Here is a 16,844-nt window from a genome sequence, read left to right as displayed (position 1 = left end):
CCTTTGCCAAAGTTTCAGAGGCAATTTCTACAGCATTGAACCAAGTGGGACCACATCTGATATCGGTGGGTCAATCTCAATCATGAATGAAATAAGATACAACCAGGAATTCCCATCTTGGAGCCCGATATACCCTGAGAGTGTTGACAGCCAGTCATAAAACACATTTTGATGACCAATCCTTTTTAGAGATTATCAAATGCTATCAGATCAAGACCAAACTTTGAGATTTATGCCCTTATATCCCTTCCAACATAATATTGGAGAAGTTGGATTTACTTGATAAGCATTGTTTGTCACGGGGGGCTATAACGGTTAGTCCATGAGAGAACTCAAGAAATCATATCAAAATGATGCAGAACTTTAAACAAGCATAATGATACCTTATATGTCTCTCACCCAAACTTTGTACAATTTCAACATCATTTTATATGTCTTCATATTCATAAGTCATGAGGACATTCTTTCATTGTGGGTCCCCTCACAATATTTAGGGAGGAATCTAAATAGTTCAAGAAATTACATGTGAGGTGTGATAACCTTTTTTTCCAAAGTTTTTGCTCATTTGGAAATGATAACTTCTCAGAGGTAGCCGAGACCTATATCCACTTGTTGTCCCGCACATATTCAATAGCACTTGCCTACAAAAATTGAGATTTCTTCCAATTTATAAAAAGATGTCACATGGGACTCGATGGACTAGTTTCTAACTTGGTGCTCTATCAACCGTGGAAGGCAATACCTCATGGATCTCCCATATAAAAGTGGTTAGCCTTACAATAGTAGCCATTAAATTTCATGAAAGCTTAACCACTTGTATGTGATATGTCCCAACATCTGTGGAGTTTTTAGACCAAATGTTTTGGAGCCTTTATAAAATTTCAAAGTTTCAACGTATCCTCTGAAATTAAAGTGGTTAGGTCCATAATATTATGATCTACTTGTAGATGTCCTATTTTTGGAATTGACATTTTCTTTGAAATTCTAAATCTTGAAGGATAGGAAATGACCCCTTAAATACATAATAGGAGCCTTGGATAAGCCTTTCATGCCCTAGGGACCACATTAGAAGACCCTGGATAAAAAAGGATAGCCTTACAAGGAAAATAGAATGGTAATGTATCAATACTGCCAAACTTCATGAAATGTGGTCCAATATGACAAGTTTAGAAGTGAAATGGAATGGTAATATGTCAATATTGCCAAACAGCTGTCGACTCTTGATTGGTTGTGGGCAACCATCTTATGCAATTCTAGATCACCTTTGCATATAAAAACTCTTATTTTTCGACCTCCCAGAGAAAGAGAAAGAGAAAGAGAGAGAGAGAGAGAACATTCCTAAAAAACCCTAATTTTCTCTCTCCAACCAGACCCTAACCCTAGTCTCTAGGAACCAGAGACTTAGCAACCTTAGTTTCTCGTAGCTATGGCCAACCATTGTAGAGAAGAAAAACCACTTCTTTGCATTACTTGAAGCACCAAAACTTTGATATAATAGATTCATCATCAAGCTAGTTCATTCAAAACTCACGTTCAGACATCTATTTCATCAAGGGAAGTTTTTTCAATCAATTTAAGTTCTGATCAAGGCCTCTACTTTGGGTGCCAGGCCACAAGGCCCCGGCCAGCTTGTAAGTTATGTTATTTTGCTTTTCAATCCCATTTTACTATTTTATTAAATCATGTTTCATTTACTCTCATTTCCTGAAATCTTTTATTCTATCTTGTTTATTTTGATGCGATCAAATCACCTTTGGATCGGAATTCGAATGGACCTCAATCTACCTAACTTCAAGTAACTAGTCAAGAGTGGATTTGTTGCTAATCTCATGTGCGATAGGTCCCAAATCCAGCTATATACAGTTTGGCACCCATCGTGGGGTCAGTTGAGCTTTAAGTCATTGCTGAAAGGTCCTTGATCATGTGATCAAGGACATTCTCGAAAGTTTTCTTAGAGCCGGAGAACACACTAATGCTAACTAGACTCGCTTTGGGTCTGTTATGTTCCACGCCGGGATCTATGGGAGCGAAACAATGTCTTTTCACGTTGCAAGTTGCGACATCACATGTACATGCCCTCAATATTTTCTTGAGGTGTTCTCTGTTGTTTCAATATCAGTCTTCTATTATTCTTGTATCCCTCTATTTCTTCTTTTGCTTGCACGCTTCGTTAGGGTTTCAAGTCATTTACATAGCTATTATTTTCTTTCTTTGAGTGAAATTTTCGGATTGACACACTTATTTGCACCCACTCATAGGGTTGATTACTCACGTTTTTGGAAGTATTAAATGAATTTGTCTTCTAAAACCCCCAAAGCCAGCATTCAAGTTATGAGGGTTACCTAGCTCCTAAGATAGGTAGGACGGTTGGGATGCACGTCAACCTTTAGGTGAGTGCTCCTTTGTAGTCCTTGCCTTTAAGAGCAGCCCACAATAGTAAGCCGACGCTTTTACTGTTAACAGTAAGCAAGGTCTTAAGTAGGTACCTATATCAGCCTTGTTGGATTTCTAAAATTCAAAGGTTTTACTAGCTTATGGCGACATTCTTAGCTTAAGCTTATGAACTATCTATAGTGACATAGAGAAAATTTTGAAAAAAACCATTTTGATTTCTGTGTGTGTGTAGATCTTATTGAAATGTCACTAGGCTGTTATGTCTTACCATCAAGTTTTCCCCAAGAGAGAGCTTGACTTAGAGTCAACTAACTAATCTAGCTGTACGTCTAACCCACCTGTGCACCCTAAGAGGGGTCTTTACTTTAGGGTGCCTTGGACCTACTCTAGCCTAGACCTACTCCAATGTATTGCTTATGTTAAGGTCCCTATGACCATGTCTACTTAGAGTCATCCGTCTATAGTACAAACACGTCCATTGTCAACAAACATCATCACCAGGTGGTCTATAATGGTGGAACCTCTATCCAAGAGGTGTGCATATCTAGAGCCGCCCTCAACAGCCAGGGTATTAGACTATGTGTTGTCCTACAATAATTAGGAATAGAAACCCAATGTAGCATAGAAACCAACGCCTCCAATGAGGTCCATTCCTTGTCAAATGATGAGTCTCACTATTCTAGCAAACATGACTCTCAAAACCAAGGGGAACCATATGTCCCAAAAGTCTAGGTCTAGTCATCATAGCACCAATATAAGCAACAACCAAGTTTGACCGGTCATGGGAACGATCAATCAGGGCTCTAGTGAACCTAAGGAAAATCCTTTAGTCCAAGCCCTAGTCCAGGTCCTCGCTGACCAAGGGTATCGTGTTTAACTCATAGCACCTAATCCAGACCAGGCCCTACATAAGAATCCCAGTCAACCTACTTATAGAGTAGACCGTGTGGCTAGACCATTGGCCCTAGTTTCCCAACCTACTTGGGATGATTTTAAATTGAAATGTGAGAAGAATACAAAAGAACTCAAAATTACTTCAACAATCACTTTATCAGGGTATATTTGTGAACATAGATTTACTTTATTCATGGGGATCGAACAGTTCCAAGGTATCCATAGACGCGTTATTAAATACATTCATTGTCTCATATAATGAAGATATGAAATACCTCTATTTAGTCAATCACATTGGTCGGGCCTGGATTTACCTCGCTCGGGCTTCCTCAAGGACCCCGGCTTGATGAACCCCCTCTCAGACAAGCGCTTGACCTCTCGTGCATGCGTATGCCTTACGTGCCATGTGCAAATAGGTATTTCCAACGGTGAAAGGATTTTAAAGCGATAAGGAGGTGGACTCGAACACCTACCTCACCACGGTTGAGTTCGTAGGATAGGCCCGAGCTGCTGTTCTCTTATATCAATAACGAAAGCTCTCCGGCTGTCCAACAGCGCAGTTTGAATTCCTCCTCCCTCCGAAATCAACACCTCACCTAGACTCTCACAAAAAGACTGCTAATGGATCCGATTATGATAAAACTCCTCCTAATGCACATGTAGGTTAATGGTTCTAGTTTTTGGGGGGTAGAATGGTAAGAGGAATAGGTAAAAAGGAGAAGAAAGAAAAGAATAAGAGTAAGTTGATAATGGCTTGGTTTAGAGATGAGAAGAAGAAGAAGAAGATAAAATAAAAGAAGTGAAGGGATGACCCAAAAATTGGGCAGCCTCCCGGCATAACCTCTCATAAGAGGCCCCTAAAAGTGATCCAAGGAGAAAAGAGAAAGTAGAGAGAGAAAAAGAGATGAAAATATTTCACAACTCTAATACTATATAACCTAGTGGTTAGAGCAGTGTAAGGGTTAGGACTATAAGAAAAGCTAGCTCAGGATGACCCCAACCGAGTGATCGACGTAAGAGAATCAGTGTCTCTTATGACTCAACTAAACTGTACGAGCTGATGGTTAGATTAATAGTCCAAGAGTTAGGACCCTAGGTTACTATCTCATGAAGACCCCAAATCGAATGCTCAAGGATGAAAGAAGCAGTGAGTAAAGAGAGAAACAAAGAAATGATGAAATAAAAATAAAATGGAAGGAGTAAATAAGAGATGAGGATGTAAATTAGAGAGAGAGAGAGAGAGAGAAGTAATAAAGTGAGAGAGATAAGAGTTAAAAGGGACTAAAAGAAGATGGACCTCCCTATGGTGCGGGTCCAGCTTCAGGTGAGACGTGAATTTGAAAGAGAGACGAGAGAGAAGAGGGAAAGGGCTAGACCCGCCTTAGGTGTTGTCATGACCCTACCTCGACCACCGTACCTTACGTGGTGATGGGCGATCGAGCGCAGGTTCGTGATTTAATGTAACATTTGTCGCTTAAGTAGGAGTGGACTCAACGCCTTTATATTCAGAAATCGAGCAAACCATGAAAGAGAGCTAAAGCGACAAGCTTAACTAGCAGAAGAGTAAGGAAAAACTCCGTACACCAAAATTCACAATATAAAAAATCTTCTAAAATATTACATTCAGTTCGGGGCATCTAGACCCAATATTACACATATCCACCAAGAACAAAACAAAACCAGGACCAAACAGCCCAGACATAAACAAGGTCTAAGCACCTTCTTTAAGAACGCTAGCTTTGTCTTCCAGCCACCAAACACGAACTTCTAGCCCTGTACTTGCCGTTATCAATCTACAAGGAGAGGAGAAATAATGGGATGAGCTATATAGCCCAGTAAGCAGGTTTAGTGTTATGCATATGTGGTAGTTCTATCCAAATGTGACAACAGTACAGTTTATCAATATAAAGTCATAATTTAGCATAAATGCATATCAAGTCAAGACAGCGAATATGAACATTTCATTTCAACAGCAGTCATCACTAAATCAATGCGATCAGAGCCTTTAATTAGTGAAATCATAAATCATTCAATCATTATAATGCTAAACATTCCTTATAAAGAAATTCAATCATTACCCACGCACTCCCTAAATCACCTACTCCAGCAGTAGAGGTCCTATCCATCAGGCTAAGCCAATCCCATTACCTAAGACCTCTACCATCACACAAGAGGGAGGGTAATGACAAGTGGGGTATCCACTTCGGAATATCGTCAACACACTCACACAATCCCCAACACGCATTGGGGTTTTGATAGGCCCTTACCTTGCAAGGCATCAATCTCATATCATTTCATAAAACTAGGGTGCGACCCCTTTATCCTCTCCCTTAACCCGTTCCTATCATTACGCAAGTTAGGAGATATGTCGGCATCTCTTTCCGTACTACCGATGAGTGTCCCATCGCATAGCAGGCAATATCATAACAGCATCCACTACAGGTGAGTGTCCTACCGCGTAGTGGCTAATATCAATACAAACAGTGGCCATTCATCATATCATCATAACATTATCCACTACCGGTGAGTATCCCTCTGCATAGTGGTCAATAACAATATAAGCGGTGGTCATTCATCCCATCATCATAACAGTATCCACTACAGGTGAGTGTCCCACCACGTATTGGTCAATAACAATATATGCAGTGGCCATTCATTGCCTCATAACAGATGAATCATATTTCATCATGACGTCATAGCATTTAGCAAAAGACATGCATTTCATAAGATATCACAGGGCATTTACACATAAGCTTTCTCGGTAGCATTTGACATTCATTGTTAATTCATTTCATCATTATCGCGCTCGTGGCTCCTTTTTCTCACAAAAAGCAATTTATACGACATCATTCACGTATCTTAAAGGCATTCTCATGGAATTTATCATATTTCGTTCACATTTATCATATATCAAGATAACTTAGCGTCGCATGCTCATACAATGATCAGTGACAAGTAACAGTGACATGCCCCTCTTAGCGAGGGCGTAGCTCCCTATGTAGGGGGAGTTTCAGGATGCCTCAAACATGAAACCTTGAGCTAATATATATTTCTTTACAAAAAAAGTGATTTGAAGAAATTTGGGTGCCATTTGATGGGTGAATAGCTTAGTACAATGTGTGCCTTAGTTGCTAGAAATTTCCCTACAGCAATGTGCAGTGATGTGTTCGCGCATTTTGGCTCATAGCTCAAAATCCATGGGGAGTTTCAAACATCTAAAAACAAGAAACGTTAAGTACATTCATAAACCTTTCCAATCGAGGTAATTTCAAGGTTTTTGGACACTATTAGCTAGGTGGAAAGCATTGCCCAAAGAGGGACATAGTTGCTGGAAATAGCAGCGACTGTGAATAGTATCATGCCTTGACATTTAGGGCCATATCTTTTTATCCATGCAAAATATTATACATGAAAAGAAAAAGTAAACTTGAAGTATACACACATGTATTTCGTTTGGGACCGATTTGGTCCTATTTGGATGCCATTTGGTCATCGAATATATAGATGCAAAAACATTCACAGTTTTGGAAATTCACATTCTCAAGTTAATATACTTTTAAAGAATACTTAATATTTACTAGCCAAGCTACACTTTGGTCTTGGAACCTTATTCGTGACAAGGAGTCTCACAGTGAGTGATTTCATGAGTTTTCATAAATAAAAAGATCAAACATGTGGTAGACACAGTCATGGCATTGAGAAGCACAAATTGAAACTTCAACCTCATGTTAACCCATTCATTCTTCTCATTTTCCTTTATATCATCTAATCCATTTCAACATTTTTACAACACTCATGGATGCATAAAGCTAAACCCACTTACTTTGACTTCTCACGACATCACAAATCCTCACTCATGGCCTTCATGGGTTTTCCTTGGCTTCACTAGTGGGCTGTCTTGAAAGGGGCAACAGGGAACTTCAAGAGAGAGGGAAAAGTTGAGAAAAATGGGAGAGACTCGTGTTGCCCAAGGCTTGAAAGGAGAGCGTGGTTGAAAAACACTGTGGCTGACGCAATCACTCATTGCTCTGACATGTACGGGGCAGCTATGACATGTACAAAGGCTGTACATTTGACTAAGACACTCCAGGCACTGCAGTATCAAACATCCAACTGGGGCTGCTCTCTTCTCTTCCAACCGGTGCTGCTCCAACCGGTGCGCTACTCTCTTCTTATCCAATCGGCACTGCTCCAACCGGTGCTACTCTCTTCTTATCTCGCAGGCGCTGCTCCAACCAGCGCTGCTGCTCCACCCACCGCTGCTCTACTCGGCACTACTCCAACCGGTGTTACTCTCTTCTTATCCAATCGGTGCTGCTCCACCCGGTGTTGTTCCTTAGACACGCACGGCAATGCCTCAGACAGTAACACTCCATATGCCTTTCGCGTGCGGTGAAAATCCTTACACCTTCTCGCTCGACATTACATATCTCTTCTCGCGTGGCGATACTGGCTTGGGAGAAAAATGTGGCCCTTACAAGTGTAGGTTCAGGCTTTAAACGAGGTGGGGGACTGCGAGAGGGACAAGATAGTGGAAAGAAAGGACTAGACCCACCTATGGTGCAGGTCTGGGACTCTAGATGAGTTGGGAGAGTGAGAGAGAGAGATGAGAGAGAGGAGAGAAAGGATTGGACCGGCCTTAGGTGTGAGTTCAGGCTTTGGATGATGTGAAAGAGAATAGAAGAGAAGGAAGAGAGCGTTGGAACCACCTATGGTGTGGGTCCGGGACTCGGGATGCGAGAGAGGGTGAGAGAGGAAGGAAAGAAGAGAGGTATGAGCTTGCACCCACCCTAGTTATAGGTCAATGCTTTTTAAGACGAGAGAGAGAGTGAAAGTGGAAGGAAAGAGAAAGAGAGAGAGGGGAAAGACCGCCCTAGCTCTGAGTGGAAAAGAGAGAGAGAGAGTAAGAGAGAGAGATAATAGAGAAAGGAGAGAGAATGAGAGAATGAGAGAGAGAAAGAGAAAAATAAGAGAGAGAGAGTGGACCTAGAATGGGCTTGAGCCTAGGTGCACATTCATTGGTCCCTTTGCATGTACTTGAGAGAGAGAGGTCTTGGTTCTTGTATGTCAAGGCCAGGGTCTAGGATTTAGGTGTATGGCTTAGGTGGGTTGGGTTGAGGTATGGTGTATGGAAACTAGGATGTATGGGATAAGGTAAGGTATATGATAACGAAGGGTTATGGAGAACTATGTGTATGAAGTACTATGGTGTATGAAGTAGGATTAGGTGTAGGAATTCTAAGGTAGGATGTAGGGACTATGGGTAGGGTTGGAAGTTAGGAGTTCTAAGATGTATGGAAGCTAGAGTGTATGAGATTTAGGGTTAGGAGTTGGGAATCATAAGGAAGTTGGAATTTTGGGGTTTTAGGGAGTGAAGGGTTCCTAGAGGTATTTTCTCTCTCTAAGAAATGTTTCTCTCTCCTCTCATATTGAGTCTTGAATGTGGAATCAAAGCAGAAGAACATGCCTAAGCTCTCAATAACTTCTCATTAATTGCCAAAGTCCCAAGAGTTTTCAAGAGTCTCCAAGAGATTGATTACAAATGACTTAAGTTTATTATATATAGCAACCCCAAAACAAGGGTGGATTGCCAAAAAATAGCTAGAATTGTCAAAAAGTACAAAATTAATGAATTAAAATATTAATCCCGTTTTTGGAATTAATAACCAAAATACCCCTAAGTACTTTTCAACAAATGATAAAACCATCCCTCCATGAGAGGCCTCATGCCATTACTAAGCCTTGGGAGCTTTTTCGGACATTTACGATGGAAATTCGATCAATAAATGTTGAAAAATCAATACTTGAACTACTACGCACATTTTGAAACCCTTTTGATCCTCTTGAAACATATTTTTAAGGAAGAACCAAAAATCCGACCAAGTTCCATAAACTTTTGATTCTTAGACCACCGATTCAGCACGATTCATACAGTTTCAAGACTTCATTTTGGTCACAAATTGAAGAGGGTACTATCACGATCATTTTGTGATAAATTTCGTCCATTTTGGTCTCCGTTTGACCGCGTTCCAATTTTGGGAAGTCGTCGAAAAATGGGATTTTGACAACCGGAAAGTATGCCTTTTCCGACTTCAAAATTCAGTATCATCTGTCTTTCAATATTGTACAAAAATCATATCAAACTGAAGCTCTTCGAGGTACGGTTGGAACCGATCCATACTTGTAATGATCCGACATCGGGATCTTGAGCTACACCCTCTCAAAGAATGGGATGTTCCTCTTTTTAAAATCTGAATTTTCATGTTTTGAGCCCATCTTCTCTCCGATAATTGTCTCATTTTAGGCTATGACATGATGTGTGCCATATGTCAAAACGAGCGTATCGTGGGGATCTAGCTCATGTCCGAATTTGAGCTTAATTGGATCTAAAATAAGCAAGTTATGACGATTTGAAATTCATCTCAAAATGAGAAAACAATGTTTCCATAAATGGAAATTTGCTCACCGAGGCTGCACTGCAATCGTGTAAAACCCACCTTTTTTTTATAAGTTCGGCCCATAATTGTCTCAGAGGGTTTGAGCGAGCCGAAATTTGGTATCTAGGATTTTTTCTACATTTAGAATCCAATGGTGGTGGTCTAATACTGGTTTGAGACCCAGAAAATAGGGCTATAGTTATAGGGTCTATTTTCAGCATGATAGGAACTGGATTTGCATACCGAACTTCATCCTGATCATCTCAAAACTTGTTAGAATGCGACGAATCTTTTTGGGTATCTTTAGGGTATCCAAACTACCTTCTCATGAAATTTGAGGCCATTCTGATACTTCTTCAGAGGTCACCTAATATTACGATTATTGCTGAAGTGTTCCCTTGGTCTAGTGGAATCTTGGGTACCTATAGGACCTGGTTACGACCAGCTATCTCCTTATTTACCTCGTTGATACAAGTATGTAAAAAATGATGTATAACAACTTGCCCCATCTAATGCTACTCTTTGAGAGAAGCGAGAAGGGTAACATTCGGAACAAAACCTCACCAAAGTTCATCTTTCAAATCCTTACTATGGCTCTCTCAATAATATTTTTCTTCTCGATCATCAGTGTCCACACGAACCTTGAGGGGGAGACCATGCCAAGCTTCTTCCTTGGGGGATGACCGAAGTGGATTCTAACGATTGAGGGCCTTTTAAGGGCTTGATAAACCCAATACTACTAGAATCCCTTTTCTGGGGGAGCATGCGGACCAGGCCTTGCTTAAGGGCTTCCTTCCCAACTCAACAATACTTCCAAATGAGCCAACTGGTGGTGCCTTTGGAGCTTGATCCCAATTCAGTGGTATTTTTAGTCTCAGCAACTTGGGACCTTGTTTAAGGGCTTGGGACCCAGTATTATCAGTATCCATATATGCCTGGTAGTCGAGAGTCTTGCTTGGAGACTTCCTTCCCAATCTGTTAGAATTTTCTTTGAAAGGCTAGCGGGGGAAACCTTGCTTAAGGGCTTCCTTCTCATTTTACACTAAGCCTTAAATTTTCCTATTTTACTTTAGATAGACAATCGAGAAGAGCCCTTAATAGGACATATTAACTGCTTCACATAGACTTAGGCTAATGGCACATGGTGTGTCTCTTTAGGGACTTACACCCAATATACCGGGCTTAATCAAGGGCGTTTTGGTTGTCGTCCCTAAAGTCTAAACCTGTCGACAACTGGTGCCTTAGTAAGTCGGTCTTTTTGGGGCTTGAAACCCCGATCATTCTAGAGCTCAGTCGAGGGCTTTTTAATGGCCATGGGTCAGGCTTTCATTAGGAGGTGAACTAATGGAGATATTTTTAGGTTTTTGCAAGGTGATGAATGACTCACACTTGCTAGAACATAAAGGTTTAGGTCTGCCATAGGATAACTGGTGCATAAACAAACTTCCCGGTGATAATATGTATCTCTAGGTTAGAGAAATGGTTACCTCCTTGGGAAATGAAAGGCTCCCTTAGGTGATAAAGATATAACACATCTCATACACTAGTCATAGTGTATCTGCACCACTGAGGATGATGACCCATTATTGGGGATCATGGACCACTGAAGTGATAGACCATTGGGGTGATGGACCATTGGGAGTAGTGATCCACTGGGGATAATGGACTACTGAGGGTCCTTGTGACTCTTCTAGCATGGTATTACTCATGGCGTCCTATGAAGGCTCGAATGAGTGGGGTATGATTTGGTATAGCTCCATGGAGATAATCATGGATAATGGAGTTCTTAAGTGAAGCCCAGGTAAAGGGGTTTCTAGGATGGTTTCTGTTAATGTTTAAGTTGGCAAATGGTATTTCAATGGAAAGGGTAATTTCTTGGGTAAAGATATGATGTTTACCTAACTCACGGGGATGATAAGTCAAGTTGATGGGGGAAATTGGACTCCCATGGTTTTTATGAGTCATCAAGATCTATAGTGGAAATCATGATTTTTGTGAGCCATGCATCAACCAAACAATAGGTTTGGTTGATGACCCATTACTGGGGATCATGGACCACTGAAGTGATAGACCATTGGGGTGATGGACCATTGGGAGTAGTGATGCACTGGGGATAATGGACTACTGAAGGTCCTTGTGACTCTTCTAGCATGGAATTACTCATGGCGTCCTATGAAGGCTCGAATGAGTGGGGTATGATTTGGTATAGCTCCATGGAGATAATCATGGATAATGGAGTTCTTAAGTGAAGCCCAGGTAAAGGGGTTTCTAGGATGGTTTCTGTTAATGTATAAGTTGGCAAATGGAATTTCAATGGAAAGGGTAATTTCTTGGGTAAAGAGATGATGTTTACGTAACTCACGGGGATGATAAGTCAAGTTGATGGGGGAAATTGGGACTCCCATGGTTTTTATGAGTCATCAAGACCTATAGTGGAAATCATGATTTTTGTGAGCCATGCATCAACCAAACAATAGGGTTGACTGCAATTTTGAAGCTTCATGCCAAGGTGTATCTCTTATTCAACGATATCCTTGCAAAATGCTCAGCATAGCTCCATTGGGGATAAGGCACTTTAAGGATGTGTCTCTACTAGGGATTAGGCATATTTGAGGATAGAAAATATCCTTAACAATGATGATGACATGGGTGAAGTGCATCATATTAAGGATACCTGAATTTGATGGGTTTGAAAGTGATTATGGCAGTGGGTCTTAAATGGGTAGCATGGATCCATAAAAAATTATTAGACTAAACCCAGGGTTTTATTGGGTTAATATGCTCACGCTTTGAACCTAGAGGGTTTGAAAAAGGGGCTATTGAGCTCAAGGTTCTGGGCTTCACATAGATCAGGGTTACCCAAAGAGGGGATTACGGTGTGTAGATAAAACAGGGAGCGTAGCCCCTTTGATCACCTTATGTCAAATGTGCACAATTGTGTACTGAGCTCATGGTTCAACCATGGGCTCGTGTGAGTGGTGACAAACAAGAGATGAGTGAAATTTTGATCAAGAGAGGATAATGGACCTACCCTTTGGTTGGGAGTCCATATCTATCAAAAGAGAGACGAGAGATATGTAAATATGATGAGGCGATGGGTCTGCCGTAGGCACAGACCCAGGACTTCAATGAGAAGAGAGTAGCAAAAGACAGAAAATATTAAAGGATGACGGGCACGTGCCTGGGAACGTTCTCAGAAGATTTATCATGTGGGGGCAGGGAGTGAATGATGATGTGCTTGACCTAGGCGTGGCCCGGAACTTCGATAAGAGGGGGAAAGCAAGAAGAGAGAGAAAAAATAGGAGGGAGAGAGGAGACGGACGTGCGCCTAGGCACTGGTCTGAGCATTTGGCAGAGGAGAGGAAGAGGGGTTCTGCCTGGGCCTTCATGGGCTCAGCAGCCCAGGCCGCAGGCCCAGTAATGGATATTTTTGAACTGGGCCAGGGTCGAGCTTCGCAATAAGCCCGGGTTCACTTCATTCGGACACCATTTGTAAAAATTATCCCTTTTTTTCCCTTGGGGGATTTTTAAACCAAAAGGAGTAGTCAAGGGCAGGGGCGGTCATTACGCCTTTTTCTTTGACCCTTAAGCCGTCCATCTTCTTTGAAATTCCATTGTCCTTCTTTGTGGACTTGCATGGAATACAGCTGTTGGCTGTTGTGGGGTGTGTGAGGGAAATGTATCATGCAAGGGCTATATAAGGGCAAGCGGGGCTCCATTTCCTTCATTCTTCCTCATTTTCTGATTTTAGAGAGAAAGTAAGAGAGACTTCTCTCTAGAGTGAGAAAGTGACCTTTGAAGAGGACTTGTGAGACCATGGCTGGCTCTTCTAACCCCCAAGCTTACCATTTTTTTCCCCTCTTCTTGTCTTTATAAATTTGATACTTCTTTATCACTTTTTGCTTCTTCTTTGTATGCTCCATATTTTGAGTTTATACATGAGTAGTCCTCTCTAAGCATAGTTTTGATAATTTGATCATCCTTGAGCACTTTAAAGCCTTCTTTAAACATGCTTAGCACATCTTTCATTTTCATTTAGCATCTTGAGCATACTTTGAGCTTCACGAATGACTCTTGAGCATCACAAACATAGCATCACGAATATGTCTGAGCATCATGAATTTTTCTTTGCACCACAAATATTTTTTCTTGAATATCTTGTGCGTCACAAATGTCTAGAATATTGCAAATTTTTCCTTTGAGCACCGAATATTTCTTGAATATCCCGAATATTTCTTGAGCACTCCAAAAATATTTCTTTGCACACCCCAAATATTCCTTGAATACCTCAAATATTTCTTGCACACCCCCAAATGTCTTATTTCGGGCGTTCTGAGTGTCACGAACATTTTTGTGAACACGATGATCACCTTCAAACATTTTCTTTAGACGACCTTTCGCATTCTCGTGTAACTCTTCACATTCTCATATTCTTTTATACATGCCTTAGCATCCAAAGCATCTTTCTAGCATCCTTGCACACCCCTTTGTATTTCAAGCGCATTTTTGCATCACGATCTGACATTTTCAGCACCTCCATTGCATAACTATGCATTTTTTCTTAAACTCCACTAAGCACTTCTAAGTACTTTCATGCATTTTCACACATCTTCTTATGTAGTTAAGAATAGTTATGCATGGTAATGTATCTTTTGAGCACTTCCATGCATAGTTATACACTTTCATCCGTAGTCATGCGTTTCTACGCATTTTCATGCATAGTTATGCATTCTTGGGTATTTCTATAGTAGAAAAGGGAGCTCTTAAGGGTCACTTTTCACGATGGGCATTTGACCCACGGATTTGTGATTTCTTAGAATCTCTTGGATGCTTTGGACTAGCCAAATATCTTCTCTATTAATTTCTACACATAGGGTAAATACTGCCGAAATTTTGCAAAATTTTTGGTGTTTTCTTTTTTTCTTTCACTTGGAAACCCTTATCGTGTTGAACTGTCATTTTTCTCATCGCTCACTTCTTTCTCTTATGCTTCTTGTATAGTCACATCCCCTCGTGGAATGAATACTCAAATATCGAGTAAGGCTTTAACCTTTGGAACAAGAGGAACCAGATGAACAATCAAATTTCCTGAAGATGCCATTATCATCCCTGATGACTCTGAAGAGGTGGTTCTTCTAGCTATTCAGAGAGGAGCAGAAGGAATTATAGCCCCCACGATGCAAGAGGAACCATGAGAAGGTTCAATCCCGAAGATTAGCTCTAACTTAGGGCAAGTTATCAGCCCCCTTGACTGGCGTACCCGTGGAGGACTCATCATGGAACAAGTAAGGTTGCCTTTCCCTGATCAAGTCAAGAGACTTAATCATCATAGTTTTGATATCTGCACCATGGAGATAGGGCATGATCTTCTCAGAGCTACCTGTCAACGCTTTGGCTATGCCTCCTTCTCAGAGCTGGCCATGTTCCCATTCTTCATGAAGAAGTTGATGAAGTATCTCACAGACTTCCACGTTCCTGATGCTGGTTTATTCAAGGGAAAGATGGAAGAAATAATTCAATGGGTCAGATATGTCTTGGAAATAGACGACCTGGTTTCTATTGAGAAGAATCTATCTATCAGTCCCTTGTTAAGACTCATTTTGACGTCTCTACCCATGCTGGACCTCGTCGAGGCATTTTTGGATAAACTTAGGACCGACTTGCTCCTGTGACAGTCAGCTCATTCGGATTTGCAGTCTTCTCCTTAGAAAGGGCCTTCGATCTCCAGACAAATTGCACTCCTTGAAAATGAGAGTGATATGGCCACTCTTGAACGTTATTTCCAAGAGATCAAAGGCTTGCTCGCCTTGGCTCCCAAAGAAATAGAAAATGCACTGTAATTCCAACATGTTCATCCTCCTTTGGTCAAACAATAAGTTATCTTAGGGGAGCAATTCTAAAATACAAGATAAAGAAGGTGCAGCGGGACTATTTCAGACTTAGTCTTTTGAATGCATGATTCCTTAACATTTTTTCTTCAAGGCAAACAATCATAGCTTTATCCCTTTTGTCGACAAGACTTTTCTTCTTTTCTAGCTTATGTAAGGCGTGATGTTACGACCATACAATCTTGTTCGTTTATTTCTTCTTGCTCTTGTATCTAGAGGCCACAAACTGCAATTTATGGTCTCCATTTTGCTAGCCGCTTATGTCTTTCATTGCCTCAACTGATGACTCTTTACTTCTGTAATAAGTGTTCCTGACTGTATCTTGAGGTAGCAATCCTGCAACTTGTAACCATTTTTTTGCTATGTAATGAATTCTCTTTTTCTTTCATTTTTGACTTGTTTATTCCTCTTGCTTTATGGTTTGTACCCTCCCTTTTCTTATCCCTTTCGTGACCAACCCTTTTCTTCTCTAGAAGGGAGTACAAGATGAATCTGGAGGCCTACTTCACAAGGAAGCATGTCTGGTCTCCACCATGTGTGGCTTGAACGCCCTCTCGGGTTGTCATTCAAGTCCTTGGGGTATGTGCCATTTCTGGATTTCACAAAAACCCCACATAAATTTTTTTTTTGTGGCACTTTTATTCATGGACTTTACGCCATATCTGTCATTTTACATTGTTACTCACGATGCCCTTGCTTTTCATCATGCCTATTTATTTCTTTTCTTTATTTTGACATATTTTGTTCAATAGTTGGTGATACTATTCCACCAGTCATTTTTTCTCTCTTTTTTTTTTTTTTTTCTTTGACTCTTTTACCCATGATGCCCTTGCGGGTTTTCGTCATGTCCGTTTTTTTTAAGAGGCAATTTTAAGGCCATGCCACCCTGACCATAGGGAGGCGTATTTAAGGTCACACCTTCGCGCCCGTCGATTTGGTGTATTTTAAGGTCATCCATCAAGACCTAATGGAGGAAATTTTAGGATCGTGCCTTCGAGACCATAAAGTTGATGTGTTTTTAAGGTCATCCACTAAGACCTAATGGAGGCACTTTTAAGGTCGTGCCTTCAAGACCATATGTGGTGTAATTTAACGTCATTCCACTAGAACGTGTGCTATAGTTTAGGGTCGTATAGCTTAGACCGGCGCCACGTAGTTTAGTGTCATGCGGCCCGGACCGATGCCACGTAGTTTACGGTTGTGCAGCTTGGACCGATGCCACACAGTTTAA

At 40.9% G+C, this 16,844-nt stretch overlaps 1 long non-coding RNA gene across 1 annotated transcript; it reads left to right on the top strand.

Moving 5' to 3' along the window:
• Positions 1-1,300: 1,300 nt before the first annotated feature.
• On the top strand, positions 1,301-15,667 carry LOC148779751 (uncharacterized). Its single transcript, XR_016045023.1, has 2 exons — positions 1,301-1,631; positions 14,727-15,667. It is a non-coding gene; the product is annotated as an uncharacterized LOC148779751 (long non-coding RNA).
• Positions 15,668-16,844: the final 1,177 nt, after the last annotated feature.

This window comes from Amborella trichopoda, chromosome 11 (assembly GCF_054954075.1).
Source record: "Amborella trichopoda isolate Santa Cruz 75 chromosome 11, AtrichopodaSantaCruz75HAP2 v2.0, whole genome shotgun sequence".
Taxonomy (NCBI): Eukaryota; Viridiplantae; Streptophyta; class Magnoliopsida; order Amborellales; family Amborellaceae; genus Amborella; species Amborella trichopoda.
Note: the sequence above shows the minus strand (reverse complement) of the source record. Positions and strands in the feature narration are given on the sequence as shown.